The 26,987-nt window shown below is 33.4% G+C and overlaps 1 long non-coding RNA gene across 1 annotated transcript in view; it reads right to left on the minus strand.

Annotated features, from left to right (window-relative positions):
* LOC109549090 (uncharacterized) overlaps nucleotides 1-26,987 on the minus strand; it is a 677,834-nt gene that overhangs the window by 199,915 nt on the left and 450,932 nt on the right. Inside the window, exon 9 of the long non-coding RNA XR_012330755.1 lies at nucleotides 19,879-19,964. This is a non-coding gene — a long non-coding RNA (uncharacterized lncRNA). The remainder of the gene's footprint in view (nucleotides 1-19,878; nucleotides 19,965-26,987) is intronic.

The following is a 26,987-nucleotide window of genomic DNA, read 5'->3' on the forward strand; positions in this document are numbered from 1 at the left end:
ATTTAAGTTGCTTAAGTTATGTCAACATAGGACCAAAAATCTTGATGAAATAAAATAAACAACAAAGACAAAACAAACTATAAAATCAGTTTTTCATTTGCCTGTATCTTGTTTAGGAAAGATAATAGAAATCCCAGACGATAAACTAAAATTTTCAAGTTCATCTCGATATTTTTTCTCTGGAGAAGCAACACAAACTAAAGGAGATAAACATCCAGGACAGAGAGGAGACATTCCACAAACACTTGATATGTAATACCTATCATTAGTTAAGGGCCTAAGTTCTAAATCCAATCTATATGAGCTGCGTAATTGGGAAAATTTTTTACGAATCTATACCCCAGTTTCTTTATGTTCAAAATGATCTCATAGTGGTATTTACCACACAGATCGTTATATTAAATAAATTTATACTTATCAGTGCATAAACAGTGTCTGACAAGTAACAATTGCTCAAAATATGTTAGCTCTTCCCATGTTGATTTTGATGAGAATAGCTGTTTTGCTAGAAATATAAGCTCACATTAGTTCACACAATATATCTGAAAAATGTAACTATTACTTCTTCAAAAATTAAAATACGTATTTTATGAAACATATTTAATTCAAGAAGACTTATCTTAGATAATATGTAAGATATATTCTTTTTTAGAATAACCAAGAGGACAATCCTATAGAAATACATTTTATTTTATGAATCTTTCAGATTGAAGACTTAGTCTGCCAGTTTTGAATGATATAACTTTAGAGCTATTTATTTCTTTTTCTAACATTATGGTCATCATATAGGTAAGTTTTATCCATAAGTTTTAAACAGCATACTATGTGAATATTTTTTCCATTTATAAGCCATATAAATTATTTGTCCAATGATGTTAACTATTTATTTAGTGGGCACTGATACTGTAATTGAACTATAACATGAGGTACTAATATTTGTGCTCCATTATGCTCTCTGTCAAATAAATTTTCTTTAAAAAAAGAAGAATACAGATTGAGTTTGACGTCAAATTTACCTTATTTAAAAATTTGGAAAGCCGGTCAATGAGGTGCACTCTTGTTCATCTAAAAAATTCAATGCAAACAAACCAGCTAGAAAATGGAATTTAGAACATTTCAATACGTGAAAATCAAAATCAAAATGTCAACTTCTCTGACTTGGAGCAAACTGAATCATGAACTAAACCCTCACACTATGTAAATATATAAAAACTTAGTAAGCTCCACGAATGTTCTTAGACTTACATATAATATCTATTCCATCCAATAGCATAAAAAGTTTAAAAGTTAATTACTCTGTAAGATAAAAATACTTATATGCATTTGCCTCAAGGTTTAAAGTATAAAGGGTTCTAGCAGTTGTTTCACACTCAAGGGGAAAAAAAGAAATATCAATTTGACACCAGTCATGAAAACTACTGAAGAAGGACTATTTTGTAGTTATGGTTTGCCTTTCCCATGTGGAAGACGATACTTAGTATAATCTTTGTTGAGAGGCAACAATACTTTAGCAGTGTTTTCTCACATTAAATGTACTAGTTACTCCAAAATCGAATCTCCACATTCCCTCTAGTCTTAGTATGCTCACCTTCACAAAGGCCAGAAAATGAAAATTACACACACATTCACACACATACACACAATGCATTCCCAAAAGTTAAAAATCAAATAAAATGTTCTTCAATTTCTCATGCCTAGTTTGGAAAATTTGTCGTAAGAAATATTTTATAAAAATCAAATCTACATGTGACTTTCCAGTCATTGAAGATTCTTAATGGTATATGAGACTGAGAATTATTCAATTTTCCATTGATAGAATAGAAAGGTTACTAATCACACACCTTTCCTGGGTATTCCATGCTATTCTATAAGAGCTAGTTAAAGACATATGGATTCCATTCTTACAATGTAAGTGTTACAAAGAAATACTATTTGGGGAAGTTCGGATCAGATTAATTTTTCTGAGCTTTATTCTATCTACTTGACAAGATATCCAACCTTCTTGGTAAATATGTTAAAGTTAATACCCTTTTCTCTGCAAGCAAAGTAAGTAATAATCACAACTATGACATCATTCCCATGTACTATCAAACATGATCTACTTTCCTTTCTTTAATAAAATCTCCCCAGCATTTAATTTTTAGTTTTCTTAACTTTTTTTTAAGATGGCATACCTTTTCTAAAACAGTACTCAATTTTATATTTATGAAAACACAGAATTCTGTGCCTACCTTCAGTATTATCATTATGACTACTTTTTATCCAAGGGGTAAAAAAAGGAAGCCAATTTTTCCAAAACAGAACTTTATATAGAGAAATTTGAATTGGTCAAACGAGAGGTGAAATACGCACACTGACAGTAGTACTGACAAAGCAAAAAGTATCCAGCCAAACTTAAAGAATTTCCTAAATTTGCTAATCATTATTTTTTAGACCAAGTTTCCACCCACCTACCCCCACCATTATATCAGGTTGAAGTGTCTAAAAGAAGATAGACCCCCAAAGAGCAGTTTAAAATGCTTTAATTTTTTTAATGTGATACTGTTCTTTTTAAGGGTTCTTTCATATGTGATCAGTCAGAGATACTGACTTTTGTGAGTTAACACAAAAGTGAAATAGCACTTTTAAGTGCTGTCTCTCTTTGGAGATTTAATGCACTTTGTAATATCTCTGAGATCAGTCAGGGAGAGACGAGAAAAAAGAAATTTGATTTTGAGTCTGGACCAAAGCTCGGTGACTTGAGAGGCACCTAAACATAATGAAAGGAAGAAGTTTCAAAGAGAAAGTTGGCAGCTATGACCAGAATCCACAGGGCTAGCAGGACTGACATCAACCAGAGGCAGATTTAGAGGGGTACCCTATGATCTCTCTTGATACCATTGACACTTCAAGACCCAGTTTCATTGGGGAACAGTCCAGTAAAAGAGCATCTCCAAAGGACACAGCATGGTTGCGGTATTGAGAAAGACATGAAAATGCCAGCACCAAGGGTCTAAAGCTGTCTTTTTCTCCTCCAAAGATCATATATATCTGGGGAAAGCAAAAGTCAACATCTGAAACCTGCTTTTTCAAGCTTGACTTGAATGATATAAAGTTGGCCGTATAATAGCTAGATGCTTACCTTTCTTACCTTTCTGACCTAGGTTCAGTCTAATGTAAGAACAAGTCATTAGCTGATTCCTGGTAGTCTTCACTTACCTCCTGGTGAATAACTTTCTACTCTAGTATTTTATTTTTTTAATTAAAGTAACTGTCAGCTAAATTTGTGTCAAATACTGAAAATCAGCATAGAATGCTCCCATCAATTGGTTGTTCCCAATGTTTTCAAAGATCTATGTATTTCTGCTAACAGCTTTGAAGGTTGAAATTGATGCCCAAGTAGCTATGTATGAAATGTAAATTCTAAATTGGGTATAAACAGTATCTGAACAAATAATAACAATAATGATCTGTGAATTAAAGAAATCATGCAGCTATTTTAAGCTAGAATGTGTGTGTTGACAAAGGGGGGTGGGTGCTTGAGTTCCATAGACCTTTAGGACACTTATGCAGCATAAGAAAACAAAAATCTAGAACAATTATATTAACTATGCATGGGATTTTAAAAGTATGGATCAAATGGATGTATCATGATGATATCGATTCTAAAATGGCATCTTTCCCCAGTTATGGAGGCTAAATTACAGTTGAATAATGGTTATAGAAAGTTTCACAAATTTGCTTATATGAGAATTATGTTCAGAATGAAAAAAAGAATTGAGTGATTTGTCAAAATAACTAAGGGAAAAATATCACTTTCAGTCTAGATGCTCAGACAATTGAAGGAAAGAACTAATAATTACCATTTCAAATTTGCTTATGCTCAACGTCAGTATAAGACAGGATTCTGTGCCTGCCTACTGTGTTATCACCTCCAATTTATCATTTTGGATATCTCTTCATGACAGCAAAATATCTGATTAATTTAATGCAAAGAATTAGTTACATTTAGTGGAAAAATTAGCCTAATGCCTTTCTTTCATAGAACATCACTTGAAACTTCACATTTTTAGGAGACTCTTAGCATTTGATGGGCACTTTCAAAGTTCTTTAACTGGAGCCCAATTTCAAGAAATCAAAAACTTCCATACAGTAAAATCAGCACTGCACCTTTACTATTAGCCAAGATATCTATTTTGTGAAACCAATTCTAGAGGAGTTTCTAAGCAACCCATATTTTTTGAAGTAAAGTAAGTTTGATTTCTTTTAATTATTAAGTGAAGTGAGATGAGAATATGTAAGTTTAGTCACAGCTATAAGCTGAATTTATGGAGTCTCATTCCTTATTGTCAAAGTTCTAACAAGATTATCTGATGGCATTCTAAATACTGACAAAGAAAACACGGTCATCCCAAAAAGTACCAGAAATTAATCCATTAGAAAGGTATTTATTAATATGTAGTCTGTGGTTATTTACAAATGAGTATTAAATATCAATGATATAAATAGTAAGCTAAAATATGAAAATGGTCTTTTGTATATTATAAGTACTTAAAACAAAGTAAGTTTTACCATCTAGCATCCCAAACCCTTCTGTCTCTTTAGGCATTACTTTTTCCCCTTCAAATCTAAACAAGTATCTTATTCTTACATGGAATACTTACACTAAATGTAATCCTTGGCTCTATTTTAGAAAGAAAATTATCCTGCTGGTCTTTACAGAACTACCACACCCAGGAGCCACATATTCTAGAAATAAGTCTACAATTTTGGTCATACATCCATATTAGCCAACTGAAATTCTATAAAAAATAAAACACTTTCTTGTTAGTTTGGGGTGTCTTTTCTATCTCCTACTCTAATCTTTACATAGCTAGTCTACGATTTTCCTATGAATAGTATCTATGTTTTCTTTGTTAAAAAAAATCTATTAAGTCATTCATGTTTCAATCTATTAAGTCAATCTTATGGCAAACATTGGGCGTAATATATATCACTATCTTTTCTACTCATATAAGAGCATAAAAGTTTTCATAAATATGTCTATATGAATGTTGATGTCAATTATTTCATTCCACAAATATTTATTTAAATCCTACTACATCCCAGGTTCTGAGGATACAGAAATGAACAAAATGGATGAAGTTCTTATTCCCATGGAATACACAATCTAGTGGGTGGAGACAGAATATGTTAAGTAGTAATAAATTTTATCTATAAAATGAAGGCAGAACACACAAACAACAAGAGACTGTAATGTACCCGTATGTACCCATTTATTGTATGATTCAACTGATGTTAACAGTATGATCTTTCTCCTTATCATGACACCCCTCCAGCTGAATAAGTTTTGTTTGCCTAAAGTATAAAGTAGAAGGAAATAATAAGGGAACTTTATCCAGGAAATCAAATTGTCATTCTATCAGTTCATTGACCTAAAATATTCCCTAATGATAAAACATTAAAAGTTCAATTCAACTAACATTTAGTGGGCAGAATTATGCTACATGATTTAATTTGCATATGCATACCCTCTTATTTAAGATTTGCCTCATTATTTTGATGCTTATTATTATATGTCATTGTACTTTATACTCTACAAAACATGTGATCTGACAAGTCAACATTCTAGCCCTTGAATCTCTTCTATTGCTATATTGTGGAATGCTTCATTATAAGGCAATACAATTATTTGAATAGTATTTATTCATGTCCTCTCTTTAGTTTGGTGGTATCTCAAATTTTGAAAAAAAGTGGCTCTACTGGTTTTAAAAAGATCCAGCCAGGAATTTGTTTCTGAGTTCCAATTACTTAAATATTGTTAGCTTTACCTCATATTTCTGTCTTTCAAATAATCCCTGCTTTCAAATTAAACATGATTCTCAAAATATTGTCCTTCTTGATTTCACAAAATAATGTTTCTTTCACTAATATAGGAAGGGTGATAAAAAAAATTCTAGAAATTTAATTATTTTCAATTATTTTCAATACTATCCACCGACAATAATAAATAAGAATTTGCTGTCACTAATTTCTTTTAAATTCATACTCCTTAAGTAGTCTACATAGTTAAATAAGAAGTATGATTCTCATGATTTGTGATTGCTGTCTTTAAAATACACTAATATATTTTCGTGAGTTAAGTTAGTAAGCCCCTAACTTTTCATGAGAACTACTGGAAAAAGAAGCAAAAATGGCAAAAACAGCTGCTCCGTAAATAAATATGTGGGCCAGCTTTTCTAGGTAAATATTTAAGTTAAAGTGGAAACGTTTCTTCAAATCTTTATTATTATAAAGTTATTCTATCCAATAGGTGATTCCAGGAACTCCACATCCTATAAGGGATGGTTGCTACGAAACTTGTTTGTAATTTTAAGAGCAACTATATTTAGTACGGAATTTCATGATTGCATGGCAAGCATTCCATACATACCATCTCATTAATCCTCTCTATAATCTTTAAAGCTATTAGAACACATTTTTTGAAGAGCTTAATTTGTCTCTGAATCTTCAGCTCCTTCAGAGGACACTTGAGAAGGTATGGAAGGAGATTTATCTCAATTTGTTACTTTGCAATATCCTTTTTGTGGCATATAGGAGAGAAATGGATATAATTTCTTAAATGATAGTTCTAAAAACATGAGCTATTGGCCCAATTTAATTCTAATTTCACTGATAGCTTAAACACCAGCTTTTATTATGAGAAAACATGTCTATAGTCATGTTCCAATTGCTGTCTTTCTGTGTTTTTCACTGTCCTAGAGGAGAAAAGCATACCCCACAATCTTATCTAAAGGAGGATATGAACCAGAGTTCACATATCAGGAATGATGTATATCTCAACCACGGTGAAGGCAGGAATTTCTAAACTATTTATTTTTGTTTTCCAAAAATATTTACATTGACTAAAATGAGCCATAGATGGTGACAGATTTTGTGTCACCCTTCAGAGATGTATCATCTATTGCTTGAGGCCAAGAAATGAGTAGTTTCCATAATTAGGAAGCAAAATTGAATAATTGGACTGTGGTTCATAAGGGTTTTTTTTCCTCTAAGAAGGAAAACCATGTAATATGTAAGTCCCAGTCAAGTGGGCTTACTTGATTTATTCTTTTTAAGCACACAATTATCTTGTGCTCATCTAACATAACTACAAATATTCAAGCATAGATATTTTTTCATTCTCCTTCATCAGAATATCCAGACAATAGTTTTCTATTCATTTAGAGTTTTCTTTGAATAAAAAGGTACTCTTTAATTTTAACATAACTTTAAAGAAAGATTAAGAAAAATAAAAAAGTGTTACCCCTAATAAATGAAGCATTTGAGAGTCATACGAATTACAACATTGTGAAAAGATACAACTAATTTAACTCATACTTGCCTCTAAGGCAAAGATTTATTTTAATGATTAACATTTACAAATATTGTATTTATTTTATTATACCTTAATTCATTTTAATTTCACATTATGTTGTCTAGTAGAATGTGTTTCACTAGGCAAAACCACTGAGTACTTATAACTTCAGTTTATCAGTAATGATAAACTGAAAAAGGTTTTCAATTGCTTTTTTTCAATCATTCATTCATTCATTCACCAATTCAGCTTATATGAATTGAATGTCTACTATATCCTGGCTGCCAAGGATATAACATTAAGAAGATAAAATTACAGCTATAAAGGAACTTGTAGTCTAATTCCATGAAGGAAATGGACTATTACTGTTACCTAATTTAAGCCTGAGGGATTTGTTCTAATCCAAACTTGTTCCTTGAAATTTCATCTAATCTTGGGGCCTTCATTAACTCAATAAATTAGCTTTTATTTCTTCTATCTACTGAATGGCACCCTGAAAAAATACCCAAATAGTCAGTGTGTGTGCTACTTTTCCAACTTTCTGAACCAAGGCTTGTTTTGGAAAATGTTGAGTAGATGAATATCTTTGCTTCACCACATTCTTTCTAGTTGACTCATCAACTTTTAAGATATGGTTCAATCATTCAATCCATCCATGAACTTTAAAGAAAATTTAGAAGGACATGTGGAGCCCTTCAGAAATCAGGCACTAGAAAAAAGTTATAATGTGGATATCCTATAACACTAACCATGGTGGGTTATTACTGGTGTTAAAATTTGTAGAGAACTTTCAGGTTTTTGAGTATCTTGAGACACATACAATGTATACAGGAGCTTTTATGTAGGAATCATTCAATGAATTAATTATACAAACACATATGTGTGAGTGTGTGTGTATGCATACATGTATATATGTGGTACTTCACCTCTGGAAATTTTCTTTCTTGGAGTCACATATATATGTGTGTGTGCTTATGTGTATATACATACCTATACACAACAAATGGAGGAGTTAAATTTCTGGGGCCTCTAAACTTTAACATTTTCCAATAGTTTTGCCTAGTTCCTACAATTAAGTCCTAGCCCTTTCTCTACACATTATCACCAAATGTTGGCAGCAATAATGTGTCTGAAAGTATTATAAGGTCATCCCCAGAAATACCATCTCTCAGAGAAGCAATAACCTTGGGCGCACTGTTTGATCATGGTACATCAAAAAATTACAAGGGTAAAGTGGGACAAGGAAAAATGGGTGTTAAATATAATACCATTTCTAGAAATATCCCAGTGGTCGCATGTCACAACTATAAAAATTTAAAAGTTAGATTAGCTTGTTCTTTATTTTTAAGTTTGATTTTTAAAAGAATGCATATATTTGTTACTTTCACTGAGAAATTTTCATATAACATTATCACAATGTTATTTTAATATTATATGTAACATTATTATTTCCAATATATCAATATTAGGAATGAATCAATACATTGGAGGAAACATCACCTAGCTTTGCTTTGCATCTGATATTTTCACAGGATGAACATTTAAATTTTAAGTAGTAGATGGCAGTTATTGTCTAGCTTATAAATAAGAAAAATAATGCATAACAAAATTGAGAGATAAGTATAAACACTTCATTGATGTCACTAGCCTCTGCATTTTTAAAAAATAATTTTTCATCTCTGTGGTACCACTTTTATCTTCAGATGCTTAGTAGCTTCATGGTCTCATTAGACACCTTCTTTTATCTATTCATATAGTTTTCAGAAAAAAAAAACAATGTATAGCTAATTATGTTAACTGTCTGCTAGGTATTTGCAGATTATTACATTATTTTATTTATTATTACATTACTATGCTTTAAGCCAATAGACTATATTGCTAAGGATGGTAGGTCCTAGAACCTGACCTAAAATCTTTCAGGAAGAAATAATTTATGGGCACTTATGGGAATGGAGAGGGATGGTTTTCTAAAGTAGTTCAGCAAGCATTTACCTAGCACGTACTGTGTGCAAAGTACTGAAAATGGCAAGAAAGTCAGTGCATTCATTCCACACTACACACAGAGTCTTTTGGCAACATGGTTTCCATTATATATTCCAAATTACCCTGGTTGTCCAATTCACAGAACTGTAGTTGATTTAAATGCGAATTAAAAGTTTAATAATTTGATAATACTGTAATTTTTCACCCCTTCAGGTCTACCTCCAAGACTTAACTGATTGAATAGGCTCACTCAGTTCAAATATATTGTGAAGATGTTTTAACCATATTAATCTTTTATTTATAGAATGTCACTAAATAGCATTTTGCCTATAACTGTTCTCTCTTTTTGCTCTGAACTTAATGAACTAACTTTTAAAGAAAGTTATTAAACATGGACACCCAGCACGTATAACCATGTATTTGGGGTCGGAGAAGGAAAAATGATGAAAGTGAATAACCAGGACATGTGTTCACTAATTTCTTTCTTTCCCTGCAGAATGAGGATAATTTTATAAGGAGGTCAACATTCATGTTTCACAAGAAGTTATCTCCCTGCTAAATCATAGTCTGACTACCTTTAGAAATGAATCCCCCTAAGAAAACTAAAAATCAAGAAAACTAGTACCTCAGGAAGTTGTACCTCAGAGCTCTTCTGAATTGGTTTCCTCACTTTAAATTCATCCCCCACTACTCTGCACTCTTCAAGGGGATACTGAAATAAGTCACAAAGAGTTCTACTTTTCCCCCTGCTCTCATTACTTCCTACAGAAAGAAAATGTGGTCTATTCTCTTCTGCTCCAAACTGAAGTAACTGTTCCATACATTACATATCTCACTGTGGGTTAGTACATTGTCATAGAGATAACTCAACTTAACAGCTGATTGGATGTGTAAACATGCCAATTCTAAATAGTCCTTTCTAAAAACTTGTATGGCACCATGCAGGATTTTCACAAGTACCCTAAACAATTCTATCCTAAAATTCTGTTTTACAATCAGGATCCAGTCTCCTGCTTCTTAAGGGAGTAATAAGAGAAGAGGAAGGCAAGCAGAGAACGATGTTCAAATGGGTTTGGGGAAATCAAAGGACAAAGAAGATTGGTGCTCACTGCTCACATGTATTGTACTACAGTAATCAGAAAAGCTATACCACCCTGGTGTTACCCTCTCAACCAGCACGGATGGTGCAGGAGGAGGTGAGTAAAGATGACTCAGTGGGGTGTGTACTTATTTGTTCCTGACACAATCTATGCTCCAGTAAGTCAGAGGAACAGCGAGAAGTTTCCTGTGGCCCTAAAGAGAGGCCAAAAATTGCAATGTCTTTTGTATCTAGGAGATTATTAAAGCAACTATGAAAAAGAAGCCATGTAGGTTCATAAGGGAGGGATACAGGTGGGCTGTGCTTGGTCTAAAAGGCAAACTCTTTACGTAAATAGATGCCCCTGCAGATGCCAATTTAGGTGATGGCAACGATGGCATGCAAGATGCTTATCCCCACCTCCAAGCTAGGCCACTGCATAAGCCCCAGAAATATAGACTTCTACCAACAGACATGGGTAGAGAGCACCCTGAATGGTTGACATCATTTTCCAAGTGAAACACTGAAGTAGAACCTAAGTTCATTTATAGAAAATTACAATGTTATGCTTCTTACACAACTGTGATTAATTATTGAGATTCATTCCTGACAACACTGTCATTTGTCACTAAATGATGATCACTTCTGCTAACTGAATAGAAAAGAGATTGGATTACCAAAAAAAAAAAAAGATATACTCAAATAACATACTCACAACTTGGTCTAGAAAGGCTGCCATTTATTTACTGGGTCTTTGTTTTCAGGATTCCACATAAATATGGAGAATAACAGTTTAATCATATGCTGTAGCTTCAATGTAGCTTCCATATGTTACTTTTATGAATTGTGATTTCTTAATTTTACATCAATATCATTGATGCCAAAATGATGGGATAAAATATAACTCAGTTCCACAAATTTCTCTCCTGGGGTAAGACTGGGGGCAGATAGCCCAAGTTTTTAAGGTGAAGTTTCTTCTTTGATTTTCTTCACATCTACTAATACCACTACCTAAGTAAAAGCTAAACCCAGGTCTTCAGTAATTTCAAAAACTCTTTGGACTTTTGGTTTAAATGTCTGCTTTTTAATAAGAAAATATAATTTGTTACCAAATTCAAAATACTGAGAATTGTTTTTGCCCTCTGTGAAAAAGAGCCGGTGTGTGTGTGCCTGGTAGCTCCACCTCAGCTCGTGGTAAGGCAATTCCCAGTTTACTTAAATGAACCTTAGAATTGTCCTTATATGTAGGTGAAAAGAATAGGAATTTAAATAACATGAATTAAAGATCAATAAAATGAGAATCTACTAAACCAAAATGAAAAAGAAATTATTTCACCTAACATTGTCTATACTGGAAATTTCAATAGAAAACAAATCCATTAATTGTATCATATGAGATAAAGCTTAGAATGCAAATACATTTTGCAGGACAAATTGACAAGTTCAATGTAATTTGTAAATGAATGATATGAGACTTTTACTGAAAGTTTTCACTTTAATAAAAGCAGTTGCAAAAAAAAAAAAAAAAAAAAAAAGCAGTTGCAGGGAGAGTCTGAAGGCAATGGATGCCCAAATTTAACATATTGGGCAGGGAGGGGGAATGACACAGAAAGAGAAGGCCGTGTTGCATTAGATTAATGTCATAATTAGTCCCATTATCCAGCCATACTGGGACTATAGTGATTCTCAAATAGTACTTGACACCTCAAATGTACTACTGTGTTTCATTTCTTCAACATATTTATTGAGCTCCTACTATCTCTCAGGCATTCAGGATATAGCAGTGAACAAAATTAATGAAACTCCCTGCCCTCAAAGAACTTCCAGCCAGGACAATAAGTATATAAATAAGCACACTATATATTATATTAGAGTTAAAAGAGCGTCAGAGATGGATAAAGTAAGGAAAGAAAATAAGATTTTGGTATTGGTAGGTTTGTAATCTTAAATTGGGCACTGGTAGAAGGTATAGAAAGGTAATTGAAGACCTGAAAGAGATGAGGGAACAAGACATGCAACCATGCTGGGGAAGGGCATGATGAAATATTGGAAAAGCCTGGTGTGGAAACAATTTTGTTGCATTTCACTCCAGCCATGTCTGTGGGCCCCCTTCATAGTATATGTAGTTCAGCTTATTGCTGGGATTTCTAATTCTGTTCACATAATTTTATATATAAATATATATATATATGTGTGTATAATACACATAAGCATGTGTGTTGATATTTAGGTACATCCTCACACACAATTATGTATTTATATTTATTGTATAAATTCTATTTATGAAAAAAATTTTTCATGATCAGCATTTCAATTGATCTTATCTAATAGACAGGAATGGGGCATAATGAATTAGACTAGAAAGAAATCTTTCTGTTCTCTGTATATCTTTCAAAATAAGAGTTATAAAGCTTATCAGAGTATTTTTAACTGAGAGGGTAATTTAGAGACAAAAATGAGAATACACACTGTTATAGCTCATTAAGTCTTTTTAAAAAAATAAGCTCCCTAATTTAACAGTTAAAGACCTAATAAATTTTATAATTAGGAGCTACTGTACTTCTTTTTTAAAAACTTTATTTTCATCTTTGGATGAAAATTATGACAATTCTGCAATATCTTCCTAGTTTAAAAAAATTATTATATATTTTTGTGAAATTCAAGGGACACCGTCAACCCCAGTGAAGTCAGATTGGCCCAGATTTGCAACCCCGTTTATCTTCATAAGGACAGTCTGACTGTGACACCTCACCTTACATTCTACAGAGGGGCTACATATAATATTAAGGGATTTTTTACAGAAAAACATGCTGCTTAAAAAAAAAAAGAAACAGCCTTTCTGTAACAAATCAATGTATTGCAATGCATCCACTCAATAGCTGCGGCTTACATACGATTTGGGAGATTTTGTAAAAGAGAAAAGGAGAGAAGGAAATGAAGGCAAGAGGAATGGGAAGGAAAATGAAAAAAATGATACTGCCTAGCTACAAGCTGCAGAGGGAAATTAATATTCAAAAGGTTAAGGTGTCTGTGAAATGTATGTAATGAGTAACACTCATAGTTTGTTACTATAGGTTCATTGCCTCTAATGTTGAGGACGGCACATGGATAATTTACGATTCCCATTGTCCCCTCTGCAGGGATTAATTCTGAATTATTTATGTACCTATATACGCAGAGAACTGAAACATTTTAGTTAAAGTCAGCGACTCACTCATAGTCTTGAAATTATGCAGCCCTTGTTGCTAAAAATGATGTTAGCCTCTTGTGATTTAAGTCATAACATTTTATTTTCAGTCCCACTGAGAGAGAAGGCATACAGGAGGGGGTAAAAAAAAGATATATTTTTTTCCAGAATAAATCTCAGAATGCATTTTTTAAAGATGTAAATAGATAATGGTAATTTTGTTGAGTCAAATTATTGTTGTAGAGAGCATGTAAGTAAACCTTTATTTTATTCATGATTTGTGATTTTGTATTGGAATACTCTCTGACTTGTTTTCATACTGGGATCTTTAAATACGAAGCCTCTGCATTTCAATAAAGGGAATTCCACCTACGTACTAATTAATCAAAGAATGAAATTTCATTTTTGGAAAATTATTCTAATCCATCAGATTTCACACCAAACCATTTCATTTAGTCAACTGAATTCAGAAAAAGTACTATTTCCACTTACACTCCTGCGATTACTCACTGTTGTTAAAGGCTCCTTTGACTATATCAGAATTAATGGAAAAAAATGCAGGTATTACACACTTCCCTGAAAAAATAACAGATTATATTCTGAACTCCATTATGTGTTTGATAGGTGCTAACCTTATCAGCAAAAGACTATCTTGCAATTTTTAATAAATTGCAATTTGAAACATTACGTATATTTAACATGCATTTTTTTGCTTGTTTTGGTGTAAATTATAGTTTCCCATATCAAAATTTTGATTGAAAAAATCAAAATGCCTTATATACAATTATTTTTAGGAAAAAAATGTGAATTATAAAAGTCTCCAAACAACTGATCCTGTGCCTTTAGAATTCAGATTACTCAGTCTCTTCTGATCTTAGGAATCATGTTTCCCTAAAAACTAGGGTGCATCTCAAGTAGACACAATGCTGGATAGGGTATTGAGTATGAAAATAGATAAGGAATTCGAATTTTGCAAAAGCAAAAGAATTTATACATATATATGCACCTATAAGACATCAATTTCCCTTTTAGCGCCCACCCCATACAATTCAACAATTGCTAATAAATTAGGAGGAGGGGCATATTGATGTACTGCTTGACTCTAACACAAAGAAGTGTAGTTAGCAAAAAGCTGCAGTGGGTAATGAACAGTATTTTAACTCGGCAGTTTAACCTCCTTGTCTGTCAGCTGTGACCTTTTACCAACCCCAATGAGAGTCTGATTTCTCACTTTTGCTACTCACTGCTGGATGAGTGAATGTAGAATTTGACAGCGAGAGGTTTTACATGAAAAGGAAAGGTACTTAAAAAGCATGTTTTGTGATGATAGGCTACATTTATTCACTGTTCATTACGCTGGGTGCAGCAGCAGCGTTGGTGGATTGATTGGGTGTGAGCGGCTTGTCTGCTGTGGAAGTGAAGAGGCGTTATTGACCTGCATGGGAGCCTGAGTGACTTCTAGATGACCCCCTTTTCACCTGAAATTGACCTTGAAAACAACCTAGGGTTCACTCCCATTTAAATAGAGGGAAATTCTTCAAACAGCGTGTGGATTATTAGAATTGATATATTGAGCATTTCCTTTTTTCTTTCCTCCCTATTTTTTTTTTAACTTTTACAGAGGTAAATGTGTGTAGGGGGTAAGGCGAGTGTTGGCTTTTAAATTTCCAGACCCTGCAGCTGCTCTGCTTGGTGTTTGTACAGATTTATGGAGGGAGCCAACCAGACTTTAGACTGCTTGATGTAAAATTTTACCATTCATCATTATTGATTATAGTCCACACTCTGTGACAGAGCCCAAACCTTACTATGACAATTGCTATTTCAGTTGTTATGGACCATAATGGGCCATAGGGATGATTTAAAGGAGCACAATAGCTATCTGTAATTACACATGAATAATCCATGAATTCTACACCACAACGCTTATGATCAAACTCTAATAACCAAGGCTTGAGACATTTATTCTTGTTCTATCTTTGGCACCTGTGCCAAAAGTTGCCAATTTATGAAAGTTTAAGCACAACAAACTTACCCCTCCCATTTTCAAAGTTAAGTTTTCATTCTTAGTTAAAAATAAATCACACTCTTGGAAAGTGATAGAATACTCCCTTTTTACAGATGGTATAATCAGTAATTGAACTCACTTCTTGTTTGGAAAGGATGCCTATTATTATTTCATCAATTAGCATCAAGTAAATATATTAGATATTTGGTAGAATAGCTGGTAGAACCAGAAGAAAGAAAATAGAACATTTATTACTATCATTTTCACTTTTTAAAAAAATGTTTTACTTGAAGCCTTTAGTCTCTTATTTGGCCAAAAAGTTAAAGGAAAAAAAAATGAAGAAAGACCATATATTTCCTTCAACGGTACAATGGAAATGTGATAGGTCTTACACAAGTTTTAATAACTGTTGAAACTAATACACTAACAAAGGGATTCATATCTTATACCTCAACAGTAAATTATTCTCTAATTTTATGTGGAATGGGGAGATGGAGAAAATGTATGCTCACTGAACTTATGCTAATGTGTGGCCCCTAAGGTCTAGAGTGCTGGCACAAACACACCTAATAAAAAAAAAATCACATTTATTAGTGGATCCTTAAGATATTCCCATGTCTACAATATATCTTGGAGTGGAGACCACCCTATGGATATGGTCATTTTAAAGATATTTTTAGGAGTGACCAATTCTTTCCTTGGTATTTCCAGAAGACTCCAACACTTATTATAGATCCAAGAATCAGATATCTATGCAAAGTTTTTGTAAGCTTGCTTCTTCAAGCTCTTAGAATTTGTGTAACCAATGGCTAGATTTAGACTATTTTGAGATTTTGATTTCCTGACAATTTAGGGGAAAAGTTTTGGCAGTGTTTTGGGTCTGTCTACCACGTATTCCAGAAAAGTGTCCCTTCTGCCTGGCTTATGACAACATTTCAGTAGTTCAACCTATTTGGGGCATGGTAGTCTTGTTTAACTCAGAAGCCTTTTTCATACTGTTCAAATATTTACATGAGGGGCTACAGGCTTATTAGCAATCTGGTGAAGTATTTGTAAATCTGGATCAAAATTCTGACAGGATATTTATTGCATTGACTTGACCTATTTTCTATCTAAAGCCTTACTCCATAATTCTTGTTTCATCTGATGTTAATCCTATGCATAAAAGGCAGTAATCAAGACATTTGTACACAGTAACGCTCTAGCATCCACACAGGAGGATTCTACTAATCTGAGTTCCCCCGTACCTCCCTCAGCATGTGAGGGAGGTGCTTACACTTGTGACTGTTTCAAAGCTCCACGAGGCCCTAGCTTAACCAATGCATGTTATCTATTACATTTTATTTTCCTCCTCTCTCAATACAGTGATAAACCACTGCAAGGGTCCTCAGCAGGTTAGAGGACTTGCCAATTACAATTATCGTAATGTAGGATTATATTATGCTTTTTTAATTCTTGGGAACATTTTTTCCCTTCAAATCATTCTAATATTGAAAAGTGTTTTGGGTATTCTGTTAAGTGGGTTTCACTGCAAGACTGAAATGTAACACTTAAGTTTTTAAAAATAACTACTTTAAAATTAAATAAAAGATGACAGTTTTTTTCCCCGAGTCAGGTAAAGGATTTTTTTCAAATATTATTTTCTTCTAACTGTTCCCATTTGTCTATACATCAAATAAACTCAAATCAGGGACATGTTTTCTTGAACAGCAAATTCCTTATGGAATACAACAAAAATAAAGACTTGTAATTGGTATGACATTAGAAACCCATGTACTTATCTAGTCAGCCTCCATCTCATCTTTGTTCCTACCTCTCTGTAAAGGGTAAGGCAGTTTTGCCCAAAGGAAGAAATAAAAGGGAATCCTCATTAAAAGGTACATTAACGGAAAAATAATGGCTTTATTGGGGACATGTGCAGAAAGGGATGTTTGAGTAGTAAATGATAATTTACTTTTGAGGTATATTAAAAAGGTTTAATCTTACTGATCATGAGTTAAATTGGATGTTTTAATCAGTTAGTGAGTGCCAAAAATAATTATGCCAGAGTGCTTAGTCTGCAGAACGTGTACACAAAGCATATAAATCCTTTGCTTCCCCAGGGATTTCTCAGAATAACACACAACTAAGAGACAAAAGCGATATCAAACTCATATAAATTAACATTGCAAATGATCTGAAAAATATAATAAATAACATGATCCTATCACTTTGAATATGCAGCACAAGGAAGGGTGTCCAACACAAATATACGCATCAATCTTCTGTATCCTTACTAAACTTTTTCAGTAAACTTTTATTCCATTTACTTCCTACAGTTCAATTCAAGGTCATTCCTTTCATTGAGAGAGTGGGGCTGGGTGACAGAGCATAGAAATCTGTGTTTCTTTGAGAAATGAATGTGAAAAATAGGATTATTTTCCTAATGAGTTTTTATTGAGGAAGTAAAATAAAGAAGTTGGATCCAAGGACCTTGCAAGTCCTTTGAAGTTCCAAAATTTCTGTGATTTTAAGATTAATACTGGCCACAATTTTGATACTACCAAATAAGTAAGCAATTATAAAGATATGGGTAAAATCATTTCAACTCTTGCATAATGAGTTTTGAACTGAATTATTTCTAAAATACTAACAGTTACAAAGGTTAGTAACTGTTAACTAAAAAAGGTTAGTAACTGTTAACTAACAGTAGACCATATGCTTTATTCCATTTATGTGAAAAATGTAAATAATATGTATAATTTTATGTGTTAAATTTGCCACACTCCCTTAAATCCTAATTTAGATTTCTTTTTACAAATCTTACATGAACTAAGTACATCTTGATAGTTTGGTTCATTACAATATTATAATCTGAAAAGTGATATCTTCACCATTTTTTCCGTTGATAATGGGACAATTTTTTTAAGTGCAAACAGCATTTCCTAACATAATAGTAAAATCTTTTGGGCCATATATTACTTCCAGTTACTATTTTAAAGTATTTTTTAAGAGTAAAAAAAATGATTAAAGTTTAGGTAGCCACACAGAAAAAAAATTAAAAGTTCCTAAAATGTGTGTTTCTCTTTAAACAGTAGAATTCACCCTGGAATATTTATTCATGTTTGATGTAAAAGCTTATCATTTTCTGGAGGTTGATGATTATTGAAAGCTAAAAGAAGAGTGGGATGAGGTTAAGTGAATCATCAGTTACACATCTGATGCTTTTCCCATCGTGTAACTTAATTGGTTTACACTGACTTTGTACTGGAGTATTTAAGGACAACATGGGGGCTTTTCTGCAGATCTGAACAGCTACTTGATTTGTTAATGAACAAGGTTATCAGTAGCCAATTGCTCACAGCTGAAAAACTGCATGCTCCTGGTTAGTCCATTGGAAAGGGAATTTTTTAGATGTGGCTTTTGTGTTTGACACTGTTGCCTTTTGGGTGATTTGGGTACATCTACCTGTCCCTTTTGTAACCCAGTTTCATTACATGCAAAAGAGAACTACTACTACAAATTTTTACTCTGTGTAATGGATATAAGGATGAGCTAGAATTACTCCTCTTTAGAGCATAGGAATAAATGTGTCCCCTTTATCGTGTATCATGTATCAGTTATCACTACTCTTATTGGGGATCAAATATCCCTTTGAGAAGCTTATAAAAGGTAGAGACCTCTACCCACAAGTTTGTGTGTAAGTACACACCCACAAGTGCAACATTTTTCAACAATATGAATATGTTCATATACGTCAGATTAAGAGACAATTCAACAGAATTATTTTGAAATCCACTTCGTTTAGTGCCCAAAGTATGCTACTTTAAATAGAAAAGAATTTCTAACCAATCATACGGGAAAGGAGCAATTAGGTAACATGTAATAAAGTAAAGAAAAATTAAATGTTTTCCTTCAAATAATGGGCCATACCTCATGGACAACAAAATGTATATTTGCAAAAGGAATATACACATTCATTTGTGTTACCTCTCCTAGGACCAGGATCACTGAAAACTATTTTGTACTTATCTGAGTGATGTAGTACTTCATCAGATATGCAGTTTTCATTTTTTTCTAGATTTTCAGTGTAATTTCAATCATAAGATAAATAACAGATATATATGTATATAGTTAATAACCATTCTGAAAATGAGATTTAGAAGTGAATTCAGTGCTCTTCAATGTGTTATTTTTTATTCTCTCCTATTCCAGTAGTTTCCTTAAATATTATCTTAACCAGAAGAGATACTTTAAATGACTGGACAGTCAGAGACTTTGTTTTTAAATTTCATTACTTTACTTACCTTGGTAGTCAATAATTCTTCCATTCAGAGAATACACGCAGAATAATCAAATGCTGAAATGTCAATGGTGATATCTCATTGAAGTTCTAAAAAAGAGATGAAGAAACTTCATAAATACATTTGAACTTAAATTTTCAAGTTAGATTTTTATTTGGTACATTATCATGAATGAACACATTATTTTCATCATTCCATTTCCAGAGAATATTATCTTGGTTTACAAAAATAAGAAGTCTGTTTGATTTTTTTTAACTTGAAATTTAAAAGAAAAAGCCTCCATGGTCAGGCATTATAATTATTTTCTTGCATATACCTTTAATTCCTTTGCCGCTCTCTTGATTCTGGTTAAAACTAGATTTCTTCCTCCTCTGCTCCCACATACGTACAGCTGAATCTGACTAGAGAAAAACACCCCATCATGCTGACTGGTCTCACTTTATATTGCTGTTCATAGCCTACAGCCTTAATGATGTCATATAATCATTAAATATGTCTCTAGTCCATTCACATGTCTATTCTCCTAGACAAGTATTTCACATCTTCTCACTCTTCAGACCTCCGCATCCTCTTCCCTGTCTTGACCCAGCTGATGACATTTTTTTTCCTTCACTGAAAAAAAAACTGAAGCAGAGAAGAAACTCCAAAGAATCTACCCTTCACATTCCCCAGTACATATACTTGCATGCTCTGCCTTCCTGCCTGATGTCATTCATTCAATTCCCAAGCTCTTTTCTCAGTGAAAGTCTGAATTTCATACAAGTTCCCATCTTTCATCCCTACTCAAAGGCATAGCACCAGAAATTCTGCCCCTCAGTTAATCCTATAACACTCTTTGCTAGACCTTCCATTGGCATATGGGAAATAATATGCTGATTATGATAATATTATTTCTCACATCTTAAGACTTTTTTTTCATCTTTTTGTTCCCTTTTCAGCAAAACTCCTCAGCAGACTTTTCTATGTCTAATTCCTCCCTTCCTATACTTTATTAATGTCACCCTAGTCTGGACCACCACTACCACCACTGCCAAATTCCTCTCTTTGATCACAGCTCCACAATAGTACACCCACTGGTCAATTCCAAGTCCCTGTCCTACTTGGCTTATCAGCAATCCAGAGTTGATTACTCTTTCTTCCTTGAGACATTTCCTTTGCCTGATTTCCAGGCCACAGTCTCATTATTTTACTCCTCATGCCTCTTCTGTCTCCTTTCCTGGTTCTTCCTCTTCTCCTAAGCCTCTTAATTTGAATGATTCCCAGAACTCAATCTTTGATCTCCTCTTTTCAATCTAGGCCCCATTCTTTGGTGATCTCACATTGTTCCATGGCTTTAAATAGTGTCTATATGCTTACACTTGCAAATGTATATTTCTAAGTTAAATATCTCTCCTGAATTGATGACCTGACATAAGCCATGTACATGTCTAATACACAAATCCAATATATGTCCAAATCTGATCTTCTCTCCCCAAATCTGTTCTAGCTACAGCCTTTAGACCCTAGTTGATGACAACACTATCCTTTAGGCCAAAAACCATGTTTAATCCATCTGCAAATCTCATCAGCTCCACCTTCAAATACCTAGGATCTAACCACCTCTCACCTCTCACCTCTCACCTCTCTGCTACCATCCTAGTCAAAACCACCTTTTTCTCTCATCATCATGGCAGATCTCCCAGCATATACCCTTCTCCCCTACAATTTACTCATAGTGCAGCAAAACAGAGCAATTCTATAAAATGTAGTTGTGATCATGTCCTATCACTGTTAAAACTCAGCAATGACTCTCCATTTCAGTTAGAGTAAAAGCCAAGATCCTTACAACAGCCTAAAATTACCAACATGAACTGGGGCTTGCTTCCTCTCATCCCATTTTACATTACTCTCCCTCTTTCTTGCTGACGCCACTCCAGCTCCACGGAACTGCTTGGGGCCATTGCTCTAGTTATTTTCTTTATCCAGACCATTCTTCCTGCAGATATTCATTAAACAAACACTTTTCTTCCAAGTCTTTGCTCAAATCTTATAATGTGGCCTAAGAAACACATTTAATACTGCAAACTGAACTTCTTCCCCCAAAACTCTTGATCCTCCTCAACCTGCTCTAATTTTTCTTTACATCTATAGCACTTTTCTACTTATAATTCATTATATAATTTACAAATTTATTATATTTATTTTTAATTTCTGTTTTCTCTTATCACTAGACTACAGGTTTCAGAAGGCACCAGTCATTTTCTGTTTTGCTGACTGATGTATCACCACTCTTTTTAAGACCCTGCCTGGCACTTATCCATGAATATCTGTTGAAGAACTTTGGTTAAAAAATTAGCAGGAATTCAAAACATATGTATGTTTAATGTCCTTTTGAGAGCTCTCATTAAATGTCTCAAAATCTGTATACTTTGGTTTGCAAATCTTAATTTTAAACCTAAAAATTTCAGTTAAATATTCCAAGAGTTTCATTTCTTCAAATATTTGTTAAACACTGTCTCTGTAATAGTAGTTTCAAGGAATTCATGTTCAGAGACAAGAGACAGACAAATGTCTACCATAGTATAATATACTATAATAAGTGCTATGATAGAGTTATGCACAGGATATTATGAGAGTATAGGAAACCTAACCTGAGGAATTCTCCACCAGCTGGCAAGGAGAAGGTTCTGAATTGGAGCAGAGGAGGGGATGTCATTTAATCAGTTAATACATAGTATGTGCTTACTGCATGTCAGATGCAGTGAGGGTCATGGGGTAGAAATCCTTTCAGCAAGCTGAGTCTGAAGTACCCATATGACATTTAAGTCACAATAACTTGGTGACTTTTCTATGAACAGGTCTTGAGCCCAACAGTGTTGTCTGGGCTGGAAACCATCCCTATATAACTGGTGGTTGAATTAGGCATACATGAGATTTCTCAAAGAAATAAAGCTATAGATAGAAATTAGAAAATGTAAGATCTATCATAAGTTCTAAAAAATCTATTTTATTATTCAAGTATATAATGTAAATCAGATAAAAATTTAAAAAATAAAATAACATTAGAAATTAGGAGAAAAAAGCACACAACATATTCCCTATTCCCCTCTCTCCCAATTCTGCCAGATAAACTTTTCTAAGATTTTGAAAATTTTTTCGTAATACATATATATTTTATACATTGAAATGTTAATTTTAAAGATTTCATAGAATATATTGATTTAATAAAGTTTAAGAATTTTAAATGCATTTTATTAGGATTACATATTTTATGACAATCTTTTTCTAATATGTTTTATTTCACAAAGTGATATACATCTCTATATATACTATAAGGACACATTAAGACCTTTGATAGTTAAAGCTTATCAATAACAAACTACAAAAGTAGAGAGGTAAATTTCCAAGTTATCTGTATAATACAGTATTTAAAGTAAAGTGAATAAATCAGTTAGTAAAAACCAGATCCTATCAGGTGGAATTCAGTGGCTTCTAGCAGTCCAAAGTTCTCACGGAGAACAATTGGGAGAAAGTGATAAAACAAACAAATCATTTGTTTGAAGACACTGGAGAGCTGCTGAGGCACCAAGAACTGGAGGGTCTAAAACTTCAGGGAGGAGAGAATCTTGAGTGAGTGAGCTGACTTTTGCAGCTGCTTTTACCATGGAACCTTTGCCCATTCTAGGCTTCAACAGGAGACTGAGAATTAGGGTTTTGGACTAATAGAGAGTTACTTCTAGGAAACAGAAAAACCAAAAGAGCTTCTGATAAAGATTTGGAAGGGAGGCTTAAGTATATGGCTGGGTTTTACCTCAAAAGAATGACCAGATTCTGGGGCTGCACGGAGTAGGAGGCTAAAAGCTAAAGCATAAAATCTCTGAAAAGTAGTTTGAGGATTTTATCAACCTCACAGAATAAAAGAATATGAGATCTGCCAAGAGAATGGGGCCACAAAGTCTTCTCTATCCACTCAACTGGAAACTCAGGATGAACCAGTGATAGGCCAAGCCATATCAGAGCTACAATGCAGCATCAAAGCGACACGTCCTTGATTCGCTCAGGTGATCAGCTTTCACTACTTTTGTCTACCAAAGAAAAGAGTGAACCCGCTCTAAAGAAAGATAACATCAGCTGCAGCCCCCACAGCTTTTATATATAATATTTGACATTTAATCAAAAATTATTTGGCACACTAAAGACAAAACTCTGTGCGTGAAAACCAACAAGGAGAAAAAAACCCACTCAGGTCCATAGATCATCTAATTATTAGAGTTAAGGGACAGGTTCTAAAATAATTATGATAAATATATTCATGAGAATGAGGGAAATGAAGATAAAAGAGGGAAAATTTTAACACTGAATTAAACCTTTAAAGAGAATCAAATGGAAATTCTAGAACTGAAAAATAAAATATCTGAAACTAGGGACCTATTAAATGGTATCAACAGCATGTTAGACATAGCAGAAAACTGTTCAACAGAATAGAATACGTCCAGGTCAGCAGACTATATCGAAATGATGAACAAAGGCAGGGGGAAGGAAAGATACATTAAAGACAATGAAAAGCATAAAAAATGTGGGACAAGTGAAAACAGTCTAATATGTATATAACTGGACTCCTAGAAGAAGGGAAAAGAGAGAGAGAGAGAGAGAGAATGGGAGGTAAAGAATATTTGAAGAGATACTGGCTGCAAATGTTCCAAAACTTACAAAAGACATTGACCCATTGATTTGAGAAGTGCTATGAATCCCACGCAGAATAATTACAAAGAAACTACACCAAGCACATCATAAGAAGATTGTTCATAAGGCAAAGACAACTGAAAGTTAATCAGCAGTGAAAATGAATGAACTACACCACACACACACACACACACACAAATCTATGAATCTAAAAATGAGAATCTTAAAAAATCTATGAATTTCTAAATGAGAGAAGGCAGGCACAAAACTCTATGTTCTGCATAATTACATTTATATAAAGATCAAAAATAGGTAACTCCAAATATTCAGTGCTATAAGTCAAGAGGGAGAATAGTGACTAGAAAAAGATACAAGTCAAATCTGGGGTCTAGTAAAGTTCTAATTCTTAATCTTGGGGCTGGTTACAAATAGGTATGTTCACTTTGCACAAATTCATGATATACGTTTAGGATACTTTACTTTTCTGTATGTATTTTATGCTTTACTAAAAGTTTACATTAATAAAAAAATGGATACTGTAGGAGGAGAATACAGTCCCAGGTCAATATGGTGGATGGAAAATGGAAATTAAATAAGAATCAACTAGGAAAGTTGGATTTGGCCCATTGGGATTGTCTACCTGAAATATGACTCAAAAACATAAAAAATGAAATGATCATAATTATTAAATAGCCTTAGGAAGTTCTGTAATAAACAAACACAAGGACCTGTGAAAAACATTTTGGTAAGGAAATGTTTAAACCTGATTTCTGATTGTAAAACCCAAATTCTGATTTCTGGATATTGACAATGCTTTAACTAATGGCAGCAAAGAACAAATTTTTGAGTCAGGTAAAAATTGTAGGATTTAATGTTCTAAGGAACCAAAAGAAAGCAAACAAAAATAAAAATCTCATTTTTTTAAAGTAATAAATATATACAATTTTACCATTTTTTACACAGTACTGCCAACTGTATAATTTTCTACTGGATTTCCTTCTTTTCAGCCTTGATTGTCTGACAATTTTTAAATAATGGTGTTAGAATTTAAGTGAAAATAGAAAACAAAATGTGAAATGCACAAGTCAGTAGGGGTGTATATACTTAGGCATAGAATTAAGGTGTAAATTTTTGGAAAAGGATATAATTCTAGCTTACTTATGGGGATTACAGATATGCTACATGATAAGAGATGTGACAGAAAAGCTGATTCAGTAGCAATAATAGTAGGTGACATATTAGCAATATAACTAAGTGCCAACCAAAGTCTTTCACAGTTACTATGCCAGGACTAAAATAGAAATCAGACACGTGTTTCTATCAGATGGGGTTCACTGGTAAGATGCAGCAGTTGCAGTCAGCGCAGAAATTGAAGATAAATAAATTCATACTTTAAGAGCTTACAGCATCTTCTGGCAATTGAAATTCAGGTTTCATTTTAAATGACACAAAGTACCAAATAATGAGGTATTAGGTGATTTCAAACACCTTGCCAAGTAGTGAGTCTCAAAGCACACATCAAAAATCTCTACATAATCATTTCTTTTCAGTTCAATTAATTCTTACAATGTACTGTGGCAAAGACTGATAATTGCCTCTCAATATCCATTCCTTGCCTCTTTTTTACCAACAGAATCCCAACTTTTGATGGACTGCCATGCACTCAGCTAAAAGACTACATTTCCCAACTTCCTTTGCAGATGCAGCTATGTGACTGAGATTGAGTCAGTAAAATGAAAATTAAGTATTATATACTTGAAGAGAGGGGAGTCATCCCTTATCTCTTCTTCCCTTATCCTGTTTTCTAGAACATACATATGACAACTGGAGTTCCACTAGCTACCTTGGATTCCATGGGCACACATTAGGAGTGAGAGAGGGATGATCTAAAAGGAACACGATACCCGAGTAGCTTTGGAGCAGCCAGACCAGCCCTGTTCTGCCTACCTCAGGGAATTTTAAACACTAGACAAAAATTAACTATCTAGCCCACAATTATTTAGAAGCAGTGTAATATGCAACTAAACCTAAATCTGATGCAAGTACATATTAAATATAGGAAGTGGTGTGTACTTGCTATTACAAAAAAATACAAAAGAGAAATAAAGCTCACTTTTGCACAGTGGAGGAAACCTTAGAATTTAACATGAGTGGAAGCGTAGGCATTGTTCACGCTGTTCTTCAGTAAGTGAAAAATGATACTTTGGTCAGAAGTGCAATTTAATCTTATCTTTCTGATCTAATTTAAAGAAGGTAATTTAGATCTATTATCTGCCATAATTAAGAAGTCAAATGAAGATTAAAATAAGTCAAGATCTCATTGGGTAAAATATCTAAATTATCTTATGAATACACTAGACATTTGAAGAGTGAATTCGGATAATCACTTCCATTCATTAAGTGTATTCAGGGTTCTGAGTTATGCGTGATGCATGATCATTGTATTGTAA

The sequence above is a fragment of the Tursiops truncatus genome, chromosome 3 (assembly GCF_011762595.2).
Source record: "Tursiops truncatus isolate mTurTru1 chromosome 3, mTurTru1.mat.Y, whole genome shotgun sequence".
Taxonomy (NCBI): domain Eukaryota; kingdom Metazoa; phylum Chordata; class Mammalia; order Artiodactyla; family Delphinidae; genus Tursiops; species Tursiops truncatus.